Source organism: Lactuca serriola, chromosome 3 (assembly GCF_051521515.1).
Source record: "Lactuca serriola cultivar US96UC23 chromosome 3, Lser_US96UC23_V15, whole genome shotgun sequence".
NCBI classification, from domain to species: Eukaryota; Viridiplantae; Streptophyta; class Magnoliopsida; order Asterales; family Asteraceae; genus Lactuca; species Lactuca serriola.
In genome coordinates this window covers 143,697,065-143,715,624 of record NC_136410.1, presented here as the reverse complement: position 1 = coordinate 143,715,624, position 18,560 = coordinate 143,697,065, and the positions used below count along the sequence as shown (strand labels likewise).

The 18,560-nt window shown below is 37.5% G+C and overlaps 1 long non-coding RNA gene across 1 annotated transcript; it reads left to right on the top strand.

Moving 5' to 3' along the window:
• The first annotated feature begins 13,282 nt into the window (after window positions 1-13,282).
• On the top strand, window positions 13,283-17,912 carry LOC145094688 (uncharacterized). Its single transcript, XR_013703493.1, has 6 exons — window positions 13,283-13,769; window positions 13,960-14,024; window positions 14,365-14,429; window positions 16,555-17,152; window positions 17,231-17,330; window positions 17,442-17,912. It is a non-coding gene; the product is annotated as an uncharacterized LOC145094688 (long non-coding RNA).
• Window positions 17,913-18,560: the final 648 nt, after the last annotated feature.

Genomic DNA, 18,560 nt, shown 5'->3' with positions numbered 1-18,560 from the left:
ACGTCCTCCACCCCAGAACGTTTCCGTCGTTCACCGGTTTTGGGGGTGTGACAGATTGGTATCAGAGCATTGTTTATAGTGAATCGAGTGTATCAACCCATAAAAGATATACGAACTATAAACACAAGCGGGATTAAAATACTCTGATAAAGAGTTTATACTTTTAAATAATAAAATATTTAATTAAGTATACGTGCTTGCATTCATACTAAAATCATTGTCACTAGGACAACACAAAAGTATTACGATTGTTGGGCTGCACAAGTAGACTTAGGGACATATGGTCAACCCTGGGAAGATGTAGCCTGATCAACTACATTATCCGATGAGTGATTAGCATGTGCCTAAGTATGGTTTTGAAGTTGCAACAAGTCTAAAAAACTTACCAACACTACTACAACGAGAACAGTAGAATAGAACACTAAACTTAAAATACTATAGGAGTATTTTGTGTTACAATAATCGCTTATGTGAGAATTAAAGATCTTTATTTGTATGTCAATAGTTTCTTAGTGGATACGTTACGGGTATATTTGCCTAGGATGTCATAGCCTAAGAATCTGTAAATCTTTGCTTTACTTCCTGTTCTTGTTTGATTGTGGGCTTAAAGTTAGGATTCACTTATTCGAAGGGCTATCCTATCATGAGTATATATAGTTGGTATGCACTAAACAAGTATTGGAGTAACTGATAAAGATCATCTAATAACTATCTAGTTAGTTTGTCTATTACTTATTTCCTTATCCCTATTCTCGCATAGATAAAATGGCTGGATTCCATATCCCCGGAGACCCGTACTTCCCCAACCACGGCAATGCAGGATGGCTAGAAGAGGAACCGGAAGATGATCACCCGATTCCTTTGGATGATCATGAAGCTGAAGGCTTTTCTGATGGTTCTGACTCAGAACCCGAAGTCAACAACCTACCTCAAGTAGTCCAAGCCTCGAATAACAATCCCCGACCTGCATTTCAAGGACCCACACCTCGGTGGGCAACAAACTTAAATACCTGGAGCCATGAACAAGGTCAACCCATTCCCTACAATGGAGACAGAAGTTTCTACAACCTCACTGATGGGGGTTATGCTGACAGAGTCCTACCCATTATGGTTAGTAGGATGTCTCGGAACACGATATTGGGTCAATCATCTGTCAACCGAATCCTAGAGATTGATGCCAACATGGGTGTTAACATTGTCCACATTCGCCAGCTAGAGTCTGCTCAGGAAAGGGCTCAGGTCAGCAATGCAATGCTTCAGAGGGAGCTTGCTGAAACCCGAGTAAAAGTCAGGCAACTTCGAACTCAGCAGGCAAGATCGGATAGGCGTATAAGGGACATCGAGCGTCTTCTATCGGATTCGAGGACTCACTCTAACGGTTCTCGTCGCTGATAGGATCTTATTAACTTTTCTTTTGGATATAACCTAGTTATGTAAAAACTTTAGGCTAATTTCCTATCCTTGTAAATATTAGACCCGATAGGTCTTGATTAGGTCGTAGTCTGTCAAAATTTTCCATTATGGTTGATGTAATGCCTCTTTATGTTGGCTGTTTTTCCCAAACTTGTTACATCTACAATTCCAGTAATATTGACAGATACCTAATCTTATGGGAATTATTATCCAAATGTCATCATCTATTAGTTCTAGACCTACATTAAATCGTATTGTTGGGCTATGTAGAGTTAGTCCACGAGTCATATTCATAAATTATTCCATTAAATTCTTACCAATGTTTGCATCTTCATAAACTTATAGATCAAAGATGCCGCCTTGCAGAAATCCAAGGAGAAACCCTAATAACTAAACACCACCTCCTCAACCACCTACTCCTCAGTTCGACACGACAGCCTTGAATGCTGTTGTGGCTGCAGCTATGGCAACAACCATGGCTCAATACCATTCATCAGGTTCCACTGGAGGAGGAACCCCTGTTCAGTTTGTTCAAGTTGAAGCCCCTGTGCACTCGAGAGAGTGCTCCTATAAGGACTTCACGAACTGCAAACCATTGTCCTTCAATGGGACGGGCGGAGTCATTGCCCTCTCGCAATGGTTCGAGAAAACCGAATCGGTTTTCGAAATCTGCTCTTGTTCCGAGGATAGCAAGGTGAAGTACGCTGCTTGCACCTTCGAAACTAAAGCCCTAACATGGTGGAATAGCCATGTTAAGTCACTATCTCTAATAGTGGCAAATGATATGGGCTGGGGATCTTTAAAAGACCTCATGATAGAGGAGTACTGCCCGAGGGGCGAGATCCAAAAGCTGGAGGAAGAGCTATGGGGCCTAACCATGAAGGGCTCCAACGTGGTCGCCTACACCGCCAGGTTCTGTGAACTGGTGCCCCTCTGTCCCAACATGATTCCTTCAGAGGGAAAGAAGATCGAGTGATACATATGGGGACTGGTGCCCCCATACCAAGGAAATGTATTGGCTTCACATCCAACGACATTTGATAGTGCCAAGCGATTGGCACATCGGCTAATTGACCATGGGGCTCGTACCCCGGCTGCAACAACAACAACTACCCTGGCCATCTCAGAGCCTGCAAGAACCGCTGAGTCCAAGCGGAAATTCTGGGATGACAAGAAAAATAATAAGGCTGCCAAGAAAAGGCAGGTCGTGGCAGTACATGCGGCGACAGCACCTGCCACTGCTGTTACTCCGATAAAGCAGTATTTTGGAAGCCTACCTCTCTGCAACAAATGTAACTACCACCATGTGGGAGCCTGTCGGGAAATGCAATGTGTAAACTGCAACAGAAAGGGGCACATTGCCCGTTTCTGCAAAGCTCCGGCGAGGCCAATCACCCAAGTCCCCGACGCTGGAGTGGGCCAAACTTGATACGGATGTGGCGAGGTGGGCCATTTCAAAAGAAACTGCCCGAAGGCAGGGTTTGCTGGTGGATAGGCAAGAGTTCTGGCCATAGGTCATGAGGAAGCGGTTGCCGACCCCACAGTGGTCACTGGTACGTTCCTCCTCGATAACTCTTATGCATGCATCCTATTTGATAGTGGAGTGGAGAGGAGTTTCATGAACCAAAAATTTGCTCATTTACTTAGGAAAAAATCACGGGCACTTATTGAACCATTCACTATAGAAATGGCTAATGGAAAGACAGAAAGCACTAGCAGCATATTCATAGGGTGTACCCTAACTTTAGATAGCCATTCATTTTCGATCGATCTCATGCCGGTCTCAATTAAAAGTTTCGACGTCATTATCGGCATGGATTGGTTGAGTCGTCATCGTGCCGATATCATGTGTTACGAAAAGGTTGTTCGCCTTAATTTTCTGTCTGGAGAAACATTAGTAATTTATGGAGACAAACCCGGCACGAACCTTCGTATAATCTCGAGCATTCAAGCTCAGAAATGCTTGCGAAAGGAATGTACAACCTTCCTCGCTCATGTGGTCGATGTGAGCCAAGAAACGAAGGACATTCAGAACATCCCAGTAGTACGCGACTTTCCCGACATTTTTCCAGAAGAACTCCCAGGATTACCTCCGCAATGTCAAGTCGAGTTCCGAATCGACTTAGTTCCAGGGGCTACCCCAGTAGCCAAATCGCCCTATCGTCTAGCACCTGCAGAGATGCAAGAACTGTCCGGTCAACTTAACGAACTGCTCAGCAAGGGATTTATAAGACCAAGCTTCTCACCATGGGGAGCTCCAGTCTTGTTCGTCAAGAAGAAAGATGGATCATTTCGTATGTGCATCGACTACAGGGAGCTCAACAAGCTGACGGTCAAAAATCGTTATCCGTTGCCTCGGATCGAAGACTTATTTGATCAACTTCAAGGGGCGAACTTCTTTTCGAAAATTGACTTAAGATTCGGATATCACCAATTACGAGTGCTAGGGGAGGATGTTCCGAAGACAGCCTTCCGAACTCGTTATGGGCACTATGAATTCATAGTGATGCCGTTCGGATTAACAAACGTGCCCGCATTATTCATGGACTTAATGAATAGGGTGTGTCGTCCTTACTTGGATCAGTTCGTCATCGTCTTCATCGATGACATACTTATCTACTCTCGAAGTAAGGAGGAACATAGCCAACATCTACGATTAGTCTTAGAAACCCTGCGCGCGGAGAAGCTTTATGCGAAGTTCTCGAAATGCGAATTTTGGATCCGCCGAGTCGAATTCTTAGAGCACGTGGTTAGCGAAGAAGGAATACACGTGGACCCTTCCAAAATTAAAGCCATTGAGAGCTGGTCAGCACCGAAGACGCCTACAGAAATTCGTCAATTTCTAGGCCTAGTTGGCTACTATCGCAGGTTTATTCAGAACTTCTCCCGCATAGCTAAACCTCTTACAACACTGACCCAGAAGGGCATGGCCTTTGACTGGGAAGAGAAGCAGGAAAGAGCGTTTCAAATGCTCAAACGAGCCTTGTGCACCGCACCAATACTATCCCTTCCCGAAGGAATAGAAGACTTCGTGGTCTATTGCGATGCATCAAATCAAGGACTCGGATGTGTTCTGATGCAGCGAGGTAAGGTCATCGCCTATGCCTCGAGACAGCTGAAGACACATGAGGTTAACTATACGACCCATGATCTTGAACTAGGAGCAGTTGTGTTTGCTCTGAAGATCTGGAGACACTACTTGTACGGTACGAAGAGCACTATCTTTACAGACCACAAGAGCTTACAACACATCTTCGACCAGAAGGAGCTCAACATGAGACAACGACGGTGGGTCGAGCTGCTCAGTGACTACGAATGCGAAATTCGTTATCATCCCGGCAAGGCCAATGTAGTAGCTGACGCCCTAAGTCGGAAAGAATATTCTGGTCGTAGGGTCAAATCATTGACTATGACTATCCATTCACACTTATCCACATAAATACAGGCGTCCCAACTCGACGCTTTGAAGCCTGAAAACATGGCGAGTGAATCCCTGAGAGGAATGGATAAGAACTTGGAGGTTAAGGGTGGCGGAGTTTATTATTTCATGGACCGGATCTGGACCCCGAAACTAGGTGGTTTCAGAGACTTGGTCATGAACGAGGCGCACAACACTCGTTATTCCGTCCACCCAGGTTCAGATAAGATGTATCTAGATCTTAAAAAGTTATACTGGTGGCCTAACATGAAAGCAGAGATTGCTACCTTCGTAAGTAAATGCCTTACTTGCGCCAAGGTCAAGGCCGAATACCAGAAACCCTCAGGTCTCCTACAACAGCCAGAGATACCGGAATGAAAGTGGGAGCGGATCACTATGGATTTCATTACCAAGTTGCCCAAGACAACGGGTGGACTTGATACCATATGGGTCATCGTCGACAGATTGACCAAGTCTGCACACTTCCTGTCGATCAAAGAAACAGACAAGATGGAGAAGCTTACAAGAACTTACATTAGGGAGATAGTACAACTGCACGGTGTTCCCATATCCATTATCTCGGACAGAGATAGTAGGTTCACTTCTAGGTTCTGGCAGTCGCTACAGAATTCCCTAGGAACTAGGCTGGACATGAGTACAGCCTACCATCCACAGACAGACGGACAAAGTGAGAGGACTATTCAAACCTTGGAAGATATGTTGCAAGCCTGTGTGATCGACTTTGGGAAAGCATGGGATACTCATTTACCCCTTGTCGAATTTTCCTACAACAACAGTTATCACACAAGCATACAGGCTGCTCCATTCGAGGCCCTCTATGGCCGCAAGTACAGATCCCCTCTGTGCTGGGCTGAGGTGGGTGATACCTAGTTAGCTAAAGGATGAGTTCCTGAAAGCACTCTCACAGGTCCGGAGATCATACGGGAAACGACGGAGAAGATCGTTAAGATCCGTGAACGATTGAAAGCCTCCAGAGACCGACAGAAAAGCTACGCTGATAAACATAGAAAACCGTTGGAATTCCAGGTAGGCGACCGTGTTCTATTGAAGGTCTCACCCTGGAAGGGCTTGATACGCTTTGGAAAGCGTGGAAAGCTAAATCCAAGGTACATTGGGCCTTTCGAGATTCTTGCCAGAATCGGCCCAATAGCTTACAAACTCAATCTACCGAACGAACTTAGTAACGTACATTCTACCTTCCACGTATCGAACTTGAAAAAGTGTCTGTCCGACGAGACTCTTGTGATCCCACTCGACGAGATCGAGATCAACGAGATCCTCAATTTCGTGGAAGAACCAGTAGAGGTCAAGGACCGAGAGGTCAAGCAAACGAAACAAAGTCGTATCCCAATAGTGAAGGTTCGTTGGAATGCCAAGCGAGGACCTGAATTCACTTGAGAACGAGAGGATCAGATGAAACTGAAATACCCTCATCTTTTTACTTAATTGCTTGTAATTACTTAAATTGCTTAAATTCCAATTTCGGGACGAAATTCCTTCTAAGGAGGGGATGATGTGACAACCCGAAATTTCTAGCTTACATTCTTCTTTTATATCAAAGTTAGCTTCGTTTTGCTATTTTATAATGAAGTTTTGGGTCTAAAAGAGTGCTTAAAGCTTAGTATAATTGAGATACGTGTCGGAGGATGGGTTAGTTTGGTTGTAGCATTGGAAAAACGAGCCAAACACACCAAAACTGGTGTGTGCGGCCGCACACTAGTGTGTGCGGCCAGCCAGCCGCACACAGGCCAACCACACACACCTCCAACCACACACACCCTCCTATATGTACTATCCTTGGTCATTTTGATCATTTCTTACACTCTTGCAAAGCTAGGACTCGAAAATCCTCTCAAGTATCATCCGGAAAGGTAGCATCTTTCACCAAGAACACCAAGAACACCATGTTTCTGGAAGCACACCAGACCGCACACATGGCCGCACACATGTGCTGGCAGCACACTTGGCCACACACATGGCCGCACACACACATATAGTGTGTATTTTGGCCATACACTCTCTTGTATAGCCTTTTAACCCTTCATACAATCATTTATGGTTGTAACACCTCAAAAGAAGTGTTTACTAGTCCCTAAGGTGGTCCCAATACGTTAATTAGTTGTTCATAACACTAATTATATTCATATATGTGACAATATATGCTAAATAGGATTCGCGTGTGTACTCAAGTCACCACTTGATACTTAGCAACAGATCCAACATTGTCATCAGAACCACTCACTACAGGTGAGTTCATACCCCTAAAATAACCTTTGAAATGTTTTTAAATGCTTTTATGGGGGGGGGGGGGGAATGCAAGTTGAACAATTATAGTTATTATATCAATCACATGTGATTAATGACTACCAAACAAATGGTTTACTTACTTTCCAAACTATTTATCAAACTGTTTTACCTCAAATTGTCTTACAAACTCTTTCAATGGTCAAATACTTTTACTTAAACTCTTTTAAACTTATATTCCGTGCATCTATATAAATATAGTTATATAAGTAGGATTGAAAGGACTTAGGACTGCTAGTCTACCCTACTTCCTGTTCTTGTTTGATGTGGTCTTAGGGTATCAAGGTTAGTTGTCCGAAGGTCGTTTGAATCCTAGTTATATATTATGTATATGTATATAGATATAAAAGGTTATTTCTTTCATCCAAATCCATGCCCTTGGGTAGCAAGGGCATACAGACATGTTCATACTTTACTAGTAAGCTACCATAGGGGTAGTTTAGGAAGATACTATTACTAGAACAGTGTAACATAAAATGAGTCAGTTTATACATGAGTCAATACATACTATGATGAGAATCAAACATGAAACAGAGTGAGGAGAAACAAACAATAGACACTATGACGAGAAACAAACATATAGGCTAGATAGAGAAGGAACGTACAATACAGCTAACACACATATACATTACATATACATTATATATACATAAACACAGTTATGTGAGCCATTAAGCAGGCCATGGCACTACCTGGCATGACTGTTTTTGTATCAGAATCTCCTTAATTGGGGAGCGTATGAGTTTGTGTATAGATCTATACTGGATTGACTATCCTACACCTTGCTGCTCGCTACAGTGGGACTTGCAAGTCTACGGGTGCCAAACATCATTTTTGTGGCATCTTACATTGTCACTTTACTATTAAGTTGGTAGCAAGATACAGGCCGATCACATGTTACCTTAAAAATATACAAATGGGCTTAAGGTAATTAGTATAGCAGTAGTTACTTAAAACTACGTTACAGTACTAAAACATTTTCCCTTTACATTTTACTTTGTGATATTCACACGATGCACTGTAATGTAGAAACTATATTTTTGGTTAATGATAGTCGGAATTGGGAAAATACACACTTTTACAAGAGATACACACACAGACACTAGATGCCTTGGTAGAAGGCTACTTTTAATAGGAAACATAGAGTTTTCTAGAGTAGATCAAACAAACACACAACCTTTACAAACCTATACAAAACATCTTACAAATGCTTTCATACAAACTCAGACACTAATATACTTATGAACTCACCAGCTCTAAAGCTGATACTCGCTTTCAAAATAACTTGTATTCTCAGGTCAACAGTAGACAGGTACAGGTGCCGAATTTTGAGAAGAATGAGCGTTTTCAAGACTCCTCTATTATTTTGATGTATATAATTTTGGTGTCTATATAACTTGACAGAACACACTTGTATGAAATGTTATACTATTAATGCAATGGATGATGTTGTTGCTTGTTTACTACTTTACATTGTTGTGATATTGTACATGACGTCCTCCACCCCAGAACGTTTCCGCCGTTCACCGGTTTTGGGGGTGTGACAGGAACCGTCTAAGGCGGTTCTGGTTTCGGAACCGGCAGTTCCGAGACGGTTTCGGTTTCGAAGGCGGGTAACCGGTTCCGAAGCTCACCCCTACACGCAGCGGCTTTCAAAGCGGCATGCCTTGTTGTGAAACCCCCTCTCCCCAAACCAACGAGAGGAGAGACCCTAATAAGATCCACGCATACATACTTCCCTCCTATCCATCCAAAGACCAAAATGTCAACCGGTCTAAGAGTGGACCTTCCATCGTGCGAGTCCGTCAAAAAGTTCACTGGCGCTTCTTTCTTCACAGAAATATCAACACGCCGACAAGCATCAAAGAGAACATCCTGAACCACATCATGTATGTACTTGAAACCAGGGAGCTCTCTACAATGAACCGCGTGTTCCCCAAAGGTATCCAACATGCCTTGCAGCAAACTGGGTATATCTCGTCAATTGGGAATAGGGGAATCATGAGGTGGTAGCGAATGATAGTTCGATACTCCACAGGAGACATATGCTAGTCAAGACCATCAATATGGATAGTTAGCAGAAAATCCTGAGCATGAGGTGTCCGTAGACACTCAAAGACTGCTTTCTGTCTGACAGTCATGTCGAAGTCGACTTCCATATCTTGAACGATTTTGCTAAAAAGGGCACACGCCAAAGCTTTTTGGGATTTAGGGGGGCGGTGTCCCTATTAGTGAAACCACTACAGTCAAATCCCAGAATCGTATCGCGAAGACGAGTCATAGCACATAGGTAATCCAAGTCCATACCAAATTCGCCACTGTCACGTAAGATGTGGTCTTGTAATGCCCAAGATTGGGCCCTCGAGGCTACAAATGCGTAGGAGGAAACCCCGTATGCCGAGTACAAACCCAAACCACCGAAACGAATAGGTAAGGAAGCCAGGCGCCACTGAATGTGTCCAAATAAGGGGCCTCCACATACCACCATATCCTCGATAGACCTACGCAATCCTTTGTCAAAGAACAAAGCTGCCTCTTCTATGTGTACTGGCTGGCATGTCCTTAAACCAAAGAAAAGTTTTGCAATGCTCATACATGATCAGAGCAAAAGGAGCTCACTTTGTGGGTCACATAGTTGTGGAAGAAGGCCCATCAAATCAACAACATTGACCGCTCTCTTTATGGCCAGCCCGCTAATAAACCTTGCGTCAGTGCTAACAGCCCCCCCCCCCCCCCCCCCCCCCCCGAGGAGCTTCACCCCCAAAGAAGGTATCCCTATATTCGTTGGGAATAAATCGGTACGAAGCTTCCTACCATCACGGGAGGGCCAACAAATCTCCGTTTTCTTGATGTTCAACTCAAGACCCAAGCCTGGACCATGCAACCGAATAATGTTCAACACTCTAGCCACCTCCTCTGAATTCTTAATGACAGTCCCATCATCTAGATACCAAGCATGGAGAAAGAGCTTATAATTGTCTCTAATCTTGTGCACAAGTGGGTGCATAACGAGGGCAAAAAGAAGAGGGCCTAAGGGGTCACCTTGCTACACCCTAGTGGCAGACCATATATGTTGGTCTCCGATATAAAGTCTCGTTGCTTGCCCGTACGAGAAATTCACCCAAAAAGAAATGGAAATACACATTTTCTTAACCTGGTGGATCGATAACCTCGTGGAGCAATGCTTATCGATCCACCAGGTTAAAGGCATTCGAGAAATCCACAGTCAGCATTACAAGAGACTCATCAGCATGGTGTTCACTCAACACCCTATTATTAGCACTGTGTAACACAGCCTCAGCACCGCCGGATACACCAACCCCAAACTGAAAATCATTAAGGTACTTGACCATTTCTTTACTCACACCTTTCATGGCAACCTTGGAAACTAGACGTCTCCATATAGTGCCTACTGCAATCGGATGGATCCCGTTGTCAGGTTTAAGTAGAGGCGTAAGAGGAGCGGATACAACAAACTCTGCCAAAATGGTTGGACATCTTCCCGCTAACCATAAATTAACCATTGAAGTGATAGCATGTATGAAATCTGTGGCAATAGCAGACCCTTCTATTGTCTCCATTAAAACTTAAACCCATAGTAAAATGATATTTATGCCCTTACTGGTAATTTTTCTTATTTGGTTACTCCATAATCTTCTTTGATGATAGATTTGTAGAAAAACTATATCATATGTTATTTTTTTTTCTTAAATTTGGGCTCGAAATTGAGAATACACAAATTAGAGCTTGGATTTTTATGCGATTGAGATGGCTCATGTGATGTAGACGTGTGCTTAAGATTTCTTATTTGTGTACTGATTTCAAATTACGGCTTGAAAAAAGAACTTGTGCTTTTGTTTTCTTGATTAGCTCTCAATAAAGATTCATGGTTTCACATATTGTAACGATATGAATATTCGATTTGCCACTTATCTACCCCAACAACATGTAGAACCTTTCAAGACTTACGTTGATTACTATATAAAGTCGGTATATCATTGGCCAAAGATTTGACATGAGCCCACCAACATGCATTTGAATATTCAATTTACTAATTGTATACCCTAACAACACAACGACTATGATTATGAGGTTTTTTTTGTGTATGTGGTTAGTGGCTTTAAATAGTGGTAAGAAGTTGAAATCGGAAAAACATGATGTATTGGCCGTGTGTTAGGAGCATTCTAGGCATATGATATGGATTATCTGAGCTTGTCGTGGTCTATAATGATTTATAAAAAGTTTCATATTATTTTACAAATAAGTGGTTAAATATTGCATTACGTGTTACATCAACTAACAAATAACTACATAATAACTAATTTTATTTTCACGATTCTATAAATTGTAACGGATACAATGATTTTTCGACATCAATAAATTTTTGTCTGATTCAAATTTCTGTTCGATGTGGTGGAACTCTTAGAGAAGTCCAGAAACTCATATATATTAGTATTAGATATCCAGTTTTTCGCAAAAATAACAGCGTAAATTAATTTTTATGTTTTTAATCTCTACTATTATAGTCAGCATTGGCAATTATTCCATATGCCTTCTGGGTTCCTTTATTGGACTTATTTACATCTCTAGATAGCTTAAAAAATATAATTGAGAATCTTAGATGGAAATGGTGTCGCGATAAAAGTTTGGATGATCTTAGCCGACATCATAGAATGGATTAAACATGAAATACTAACGTTCTTCGTCTTCAAAATGATAATCATTTTTTATGATATCGGGGAGCTTGCAAATCCTTTCGCTTTCTCAAACATTTGGGATGGCCTAGTAGACATTCACAAAACAATACTCAAAATAAAAATCAAAAGAGATAGGAGAGTTATAAGAAAATTATAAAACATATGCAACAATCCATACAAATATAATCACAAATATAAATTCATTTCGCGAGTATCATTGCAAATCATGATTTATTCGTCGGTGTATTTGCCAAAAAGGGTATTAACATCGCTAATTAGTGGTGAAAATTACACAAGCTTAGAGAGTGTTTGGTAAAGGAACTTATTAGCATTTTTTCATAAGTTACATCACTCTAACTTATTAGCTAAAAAAATGATTGGATAAAAGTTATTAGATGTTCCACACAACTATAAGTTAAAAAAGTGTTTGAATAAAAATAGCATATATCTGTGGTTCCACACAGCTATAAGCTAAAAAAGTGTTAGAATAAAAATAACATATAGCGGTGGGAAACCGCTAATAAACTATTTTTTATGGGTGTTTGGGATAGCTTTTGAAAATAGTTTATTAACTTTTTAGCGTTTTAAAATGCTAATAAGCTAAAAAAGTATTTGCGTATTTAAAAAACGCTTTTTTAAAACAGCTTTTTGGATAGAAAAAAAATAAAGCTTTCAAAAAGCTAGAAAATTCTACCTTTTTAGTCATTTTACTCATAAAAACAGTTTTTTCTATCCAAACACTTTTTAAAATATGTTTTTCCTAAAAACCATAAACTAATAAGCATTTTTCTTAAAAATCAATTTTGTGATTAAAAAAGCTAACCCAAACACACTCTTTCATAAGTTACCTCACTTTAGCTTATTAGCTTATAAGCTAATAAGTTACAAGGTAATAAGCAATAATTTTTTTCCAAACACCATCTTAATGAGATTTTACTTATATTTTCCAAAAGGAGAATCTTCAGAAAAGTCCTCATATTTTAAGTCAGTTTATAAAATAGCCTTTAATTATTTATTTTACAAAAAAAGCCCTAAAAGTAGTTAAAAGGTTGCATTCTGACCCTTTTTTCCGGTTCAACTGGTAACATATTAATTTTGGACTATTTTGTAAAATGACTCAAAATATTAGGACTTTCTACAAAAACCAATATATTGGGACTATATTGTAAACTGACCCTATATATATATATATATATATATATATATATATATATATATATATATATATATATATATATATATATATATATATATATATTATTAAGGATATTGCCCATTTATTGAAAATTAAGAGGCAAAATTAAGAGGCATACCTATTATAACATCATGTACAATCCTATTAAAGCATAATGAAAACGTCTGCACATGCTCCTTTGTTTGTAACTGACAGTAATACCTGCTCCTTATATCTAAACATGGGAAACCCTTATTTCATCTACATACCATCGGTCATCGTTTCTCCCAAATCTCTTATGTCTCTCAAATTGCTCACTTCAATTTCTTATGTCTCTCTAATTTCTTTCTACCGTCTCTCTCTATATAACATCTCTTAGTAAGACCTAAATGCTTCGTTCCTTTCTTCTTCACCCATTCTTTTCGATTTATTGTTTGATTTTTAATCCCTAATATCTCTTTTCACATAATCATTTGTTTACTTAATTTTTGTTGTTACAAGGTCTCGATTTTATGTTTTGTTTAAAAAATCACAATTTCAAGATTTATCAGCTAAATAGAAAGCGATTTTATGTGTTCGTTAATAGCCATCTTCATATTCTGATCTTGACATACTTTTTCTATCTTTACACGAAACCGTAAAAATTAGGTAGCCAGCATCGAGGTATGTATTTAAACCATCTTTAACTGAAATACGGATTGGAATCAGAGAACGATCTCCTTGAAGCTTTGCAATCGCCTGGGTATTAAACATTGGTTATCTATTCTTTTGTTTTTCATGTTTTTGCAGATTATTTATCTTATTTATGGTTGATATTTTTATACTTACGTTTTGAATGTATTGGTTTGTGTTTCCTTTTTCTTTTGGATATGTTTTTATACAACCATCGCTTATGGTTTTTCGTTTAACATTTTCAATTTTTGGTGTCACAGGATTTCAAGCTCGAACTTGATTTTTGATCAACGCCATGGCTGGCAAACTCAAGCTTTTTTTACAGGTTTCCTGCCTCTTTATTTTTTATTTTTTTGTGGTTTTTTTTATGTTGTTTTATTTCATGGATAATGGCGTTTGGCTAAAAGGTTTTAGTTTCTTACACTCAAGATACACATATTCTAGGTTACATTGATGGTCGGAAATCATGAATTTTAAACTCCATTATTCTTTGTGAACACCATTTGTTTGTAAAAATTTCTCAAAGAAAAAAAATTACTATGAATATCGAAACCCTACTTCCTAATTGAGTCAAGGGTAATATGATCAATTTATTTAATGTTTAAGGGGTAATGACATATTTCATTTGTTTTATGGTTTGTCTGGTTAATGGTTAATGGAAACAGGTTCATGGTGAGGGTCATATGGTTCCAATGGATCAACCAAAGGCAACTTTAAGCATGTTAACGAGGTAAATCAGAGTGTAGCTCATTTGTAGCTTTTAGTGATAAATATTTTCAAATATGTCAATGTAATAAAATTAATTAAAATCTAATCTTAGAAAAAAAAAAACTTGATCGTTATTTGACAATGTCGGACATAAATCAAATTAATAATTTTGTTCACTTAGAAGAATAAGTATAATATTAATTTTATATTAGGTTTAATGACTTTTTATTACTTTTTTTGGTTTCAATTATTAATACAATTTTATTTATCTATAAGTTAATAAATCAATTTAAACGTAAAGCATTAATAATGGGTTAACAAATATTTGACTTAATCTTTTTTCCACTTATGTTTTAGAAAAAACCAATTTTCGTAAACATTATTATTTTAGAAAACTATTTTTAAATAAAATTAACTAATTGAATTTTATTTTTGTAAACTTTTACAAGCCCCTCCCATAACTAAATCTATTATTTCTAAACGTTTCTTTTATTTTTTATCATCTAAGATTTAAAACTTATAACGACTTTAAAAGAAGAATCGAAGAACTTAAACTATTTACCATAGAACTAAACCTTAATAGAAAGTACTAGTTGCAAAGGTATATTTTAGTTGTAACGATATTTGCTGATTAATTATGTTTTTTGTAATATAACATTTACAAAAGCAAAGAAATCTCCGATTATAACATTTATGAAGATTAGTTTAGATAAAATTTCATAAAGTTCAAATGTTTTAAGTCCTCCAAGAAAATATTGAGTGCTTCACAATATGGTAGTGGCTAGATTGCAATGAGTGATAACATGTAGGAAAGAGGTTGGGGAGGACATTATGTACTATTATTCAAAGAGATATTACGTGTCAATACAAAAAGTATTAGTGAAATCTGACGAATAATTCAACGATAGTAAATTCTATCAATGGCGAATCTAGAATAGAATTGCACGTGGTTCCTAATTAAGTGCAGACGGAAAAACCAAAGAGTCAACGTTATATATGACATATCGGGTCGGGTCGAACCAATAAAAAACGACCGGTTTGTAAAAACTCAAGTTCAACCGGACCGATAGAATAGCTAAAAACTGGTAAAATCAGTCAACTCAACCCTAAAACCTGATTTTTGCAACAAAAAAAGCCCTACTTTGCACGACCGAATCTCTTTCCTTTTTAAAAATTTCATTTGCAATAATCATTTTGTACGACCAACAATATGAGAGGAGTTATGTTGTTTTTTAAATTTCCTAATAACTATTCATAATTTATTTTTATAACAACAAACAACTTCAACTCTCTCTTTATCTCCGATGTGTGATAGGTTTTGAAAGTATTAACCATTTGCTTTGAAATTTAAATATAAATCCACCATTATTTTTTATTTATTTGTTTTTCTTATTTTTTCAAATAGTATTAGGTAGTTCCTAATTTCTTTTAAAAGTAGTTCCTTTTTTTCCTATACAATACTATATAATATTAAAAAAATAGGTGAGTCCTAGGACCCACCTTGCTTGTAAGTGACTACCTCTTAATTCTATACATCAATTGTAATGTATAAAGAAGTGTTGCATGATTAATAATGCAAAATTAATAACGTGTTCATGTCTATTTGTAAAGAATCCAAACTTTTAATTTTTAATTCTTAATGGTTTCGTTTCCATTTGCATGACTCTTATTGATAATAGTTTAGATATAGAATTTGCACAAAAAAAAAAAAAACTAATAGCCTCTAGAAACTAATTCTTGAAAAAAAAATTATACTCGTCGCTTAGCGCGGGTAAACGGCTATTTTATATATATATATATATATATATATATATATATATATATATATATATATATATATATATATATATATATATATATAGAGAGAGAGAGAGAGAGAGAGAGTTAGGTTCAAATGTTTCTAGCAACTATTATGTGCATGAATGCACCAATAGGAATTTAGGAAGAATTAAATAATTAAAAATTATAATAAGGGTAATTATGTAACTTTAGCATGATAATTAAAATAAAATCTCTTAATTCATGGAAATGACCATAAAAAACTATTTGACCAATTATTTAACCCTAGCCTCTCATATATACGTATTCTATTTCTGCCTCCTCTCATTTTCTTATTACGTTGTCAACGATGTCAATTAGGGAAAAAGGACTTCGATCCTCGTCTGATCGAGAAGGAGAAGATGAATGAAGGCAACAAGGCTGCTCAGGCAGGTCTACGCTTCTTCTTCCTTAGAAGGGATATGCGAAATCTGTTCCTCTTCTACTTCAGCCTTGAGGTGCGAATCAGAGGAGATTAGCGACTTCAGGTTAGTGTTTTGTTTATTGAGTTCGGCTGGAAGAAAAGAAAACGAAAAAGAACTCGATCAACATAAGGGAAAAACGAACGAGATGCAATAATAAGGGTGGGTCGATGATGGATACCCACTGCGAACAGGGAGTAGGAAAGGAACTGACGGCAGTAGCAGCTCACATGGGGCGTTTTCATTGCTCGATCGAATGGGAGAAAGGAAGGTTATCTTGGGTTCTTGATTGATTGAAGAGGGAAGACATTGGAGCCAAAGTAGAAAGAACGAAGGCAGCAGGACAATCATCAACCATGGCAGTCATTTGGGTGGCTCCTCTTCATTTTTTTTTGTGATTCTTGACAGAATCGATATACCTAAGTGGTTGTTTGGGCTTTGGTGTTTGACAGAGGTAAATGGAAAAGCCTATCTTTTGTGAACCATCTTGAGTTTCATCTCTTAGGTATTAAACTTTTATCTATTCTTTATTTCTTTGTTGAATTGAATAATTACTTATATTGTTGTTGTTGTTCCTTTTTAGTTGTTACACAGAAAGTACAGTAGGAATTTCTTGGTTAATATGTTGGGAAAATGGAAGGAATTTGGTGGTCTTGCTTATTAAGTTACTACACTTTCTCAAGGTAATGACTGACTCCATTCCATGTTTCCATTCCATTCCATTTACATTCCTTGATTTGTGATGATTCATTGTTTGCTTTACCAAATGAATGTTAACCAGAAAATTCTTTCAGAATGCAGGCAATATTGTTTTAGAATAAAGAGGGATTTAGTTTGAAGAAAGCTACTATTCTTTCAGAATGAAGAAGGGAAATATTCTTCACATGTAATCCTACAAATTGATCAGACCTAGACAACCAAAAAAGGCAGGGAAGCTTTAATTTTATTCTTTTACAATGATTGTTCTTTAGAATGAACTCGAATTTTATTCTTTATTTTTTTTTCATATCAGAATGTAAAAACAAGTATATCACTACAAATTACTTGGCAATGAATTTCTGATAGAAATGGTTTGAAGAATGGCTTGAAGACCTGATGGGAAAGGCTTGAAGAATGAATTAAAGAATGATCACACTCATTGTTTAAGAATGTTGTTATTTTTTAAGAATTATACTTGTTATTTTTTCAGAATGTTTGTTATTATTCAATGAATCACAATCATACAATGTAATTATTTGGTATATTATTAGTTCAAGAATCGATTTTGTGTATTCTTTCAGAATGTATTTACTAGTTTATGGTTAACATTCTGACATTCTAACAGAATAAAATCGAAAAACATATTTACTAGTTTATGGTTAAAATTTTATCATTCTGACAGAATAAAATCGGATTTTTAATTTTAAATTAATTTAAAATATTCAGAATTTTAAAAATAAAGGATTTAATTATCCCTAAAAATCCGAAAATTTCCTTTTTTAATATAGGTTAATTGACTAAAATGTCTTTATGCTCAAATTTGTGTGATTATATGGTACATGTTATCCTATTCTACTATCATAGACCATCAGATCATGATCTTTGATTATATTCCATCCAATGGTCCAAATCTGTGCATTCTGTCACACAATAGTTACTAAAAACAAAATAACCTAACCATATATATATATATATATATATATATATATATATATATATATATATATATATATATTAGGTTATTTTGTTTTTACTAACTATTGTGTGCCAGAATGCACAGATCTAGACCACCGGATGAATAGAATCAATGATCACAATCTGAGAGTCTATGATATTACAATAGGGTAGCGTGTACCATATAATCACACAAATTTCAGCAAAAAGGTATTTTGGTCAATTAACTTATTTTAAAAAAAGAAATTTTCGGATTTTAA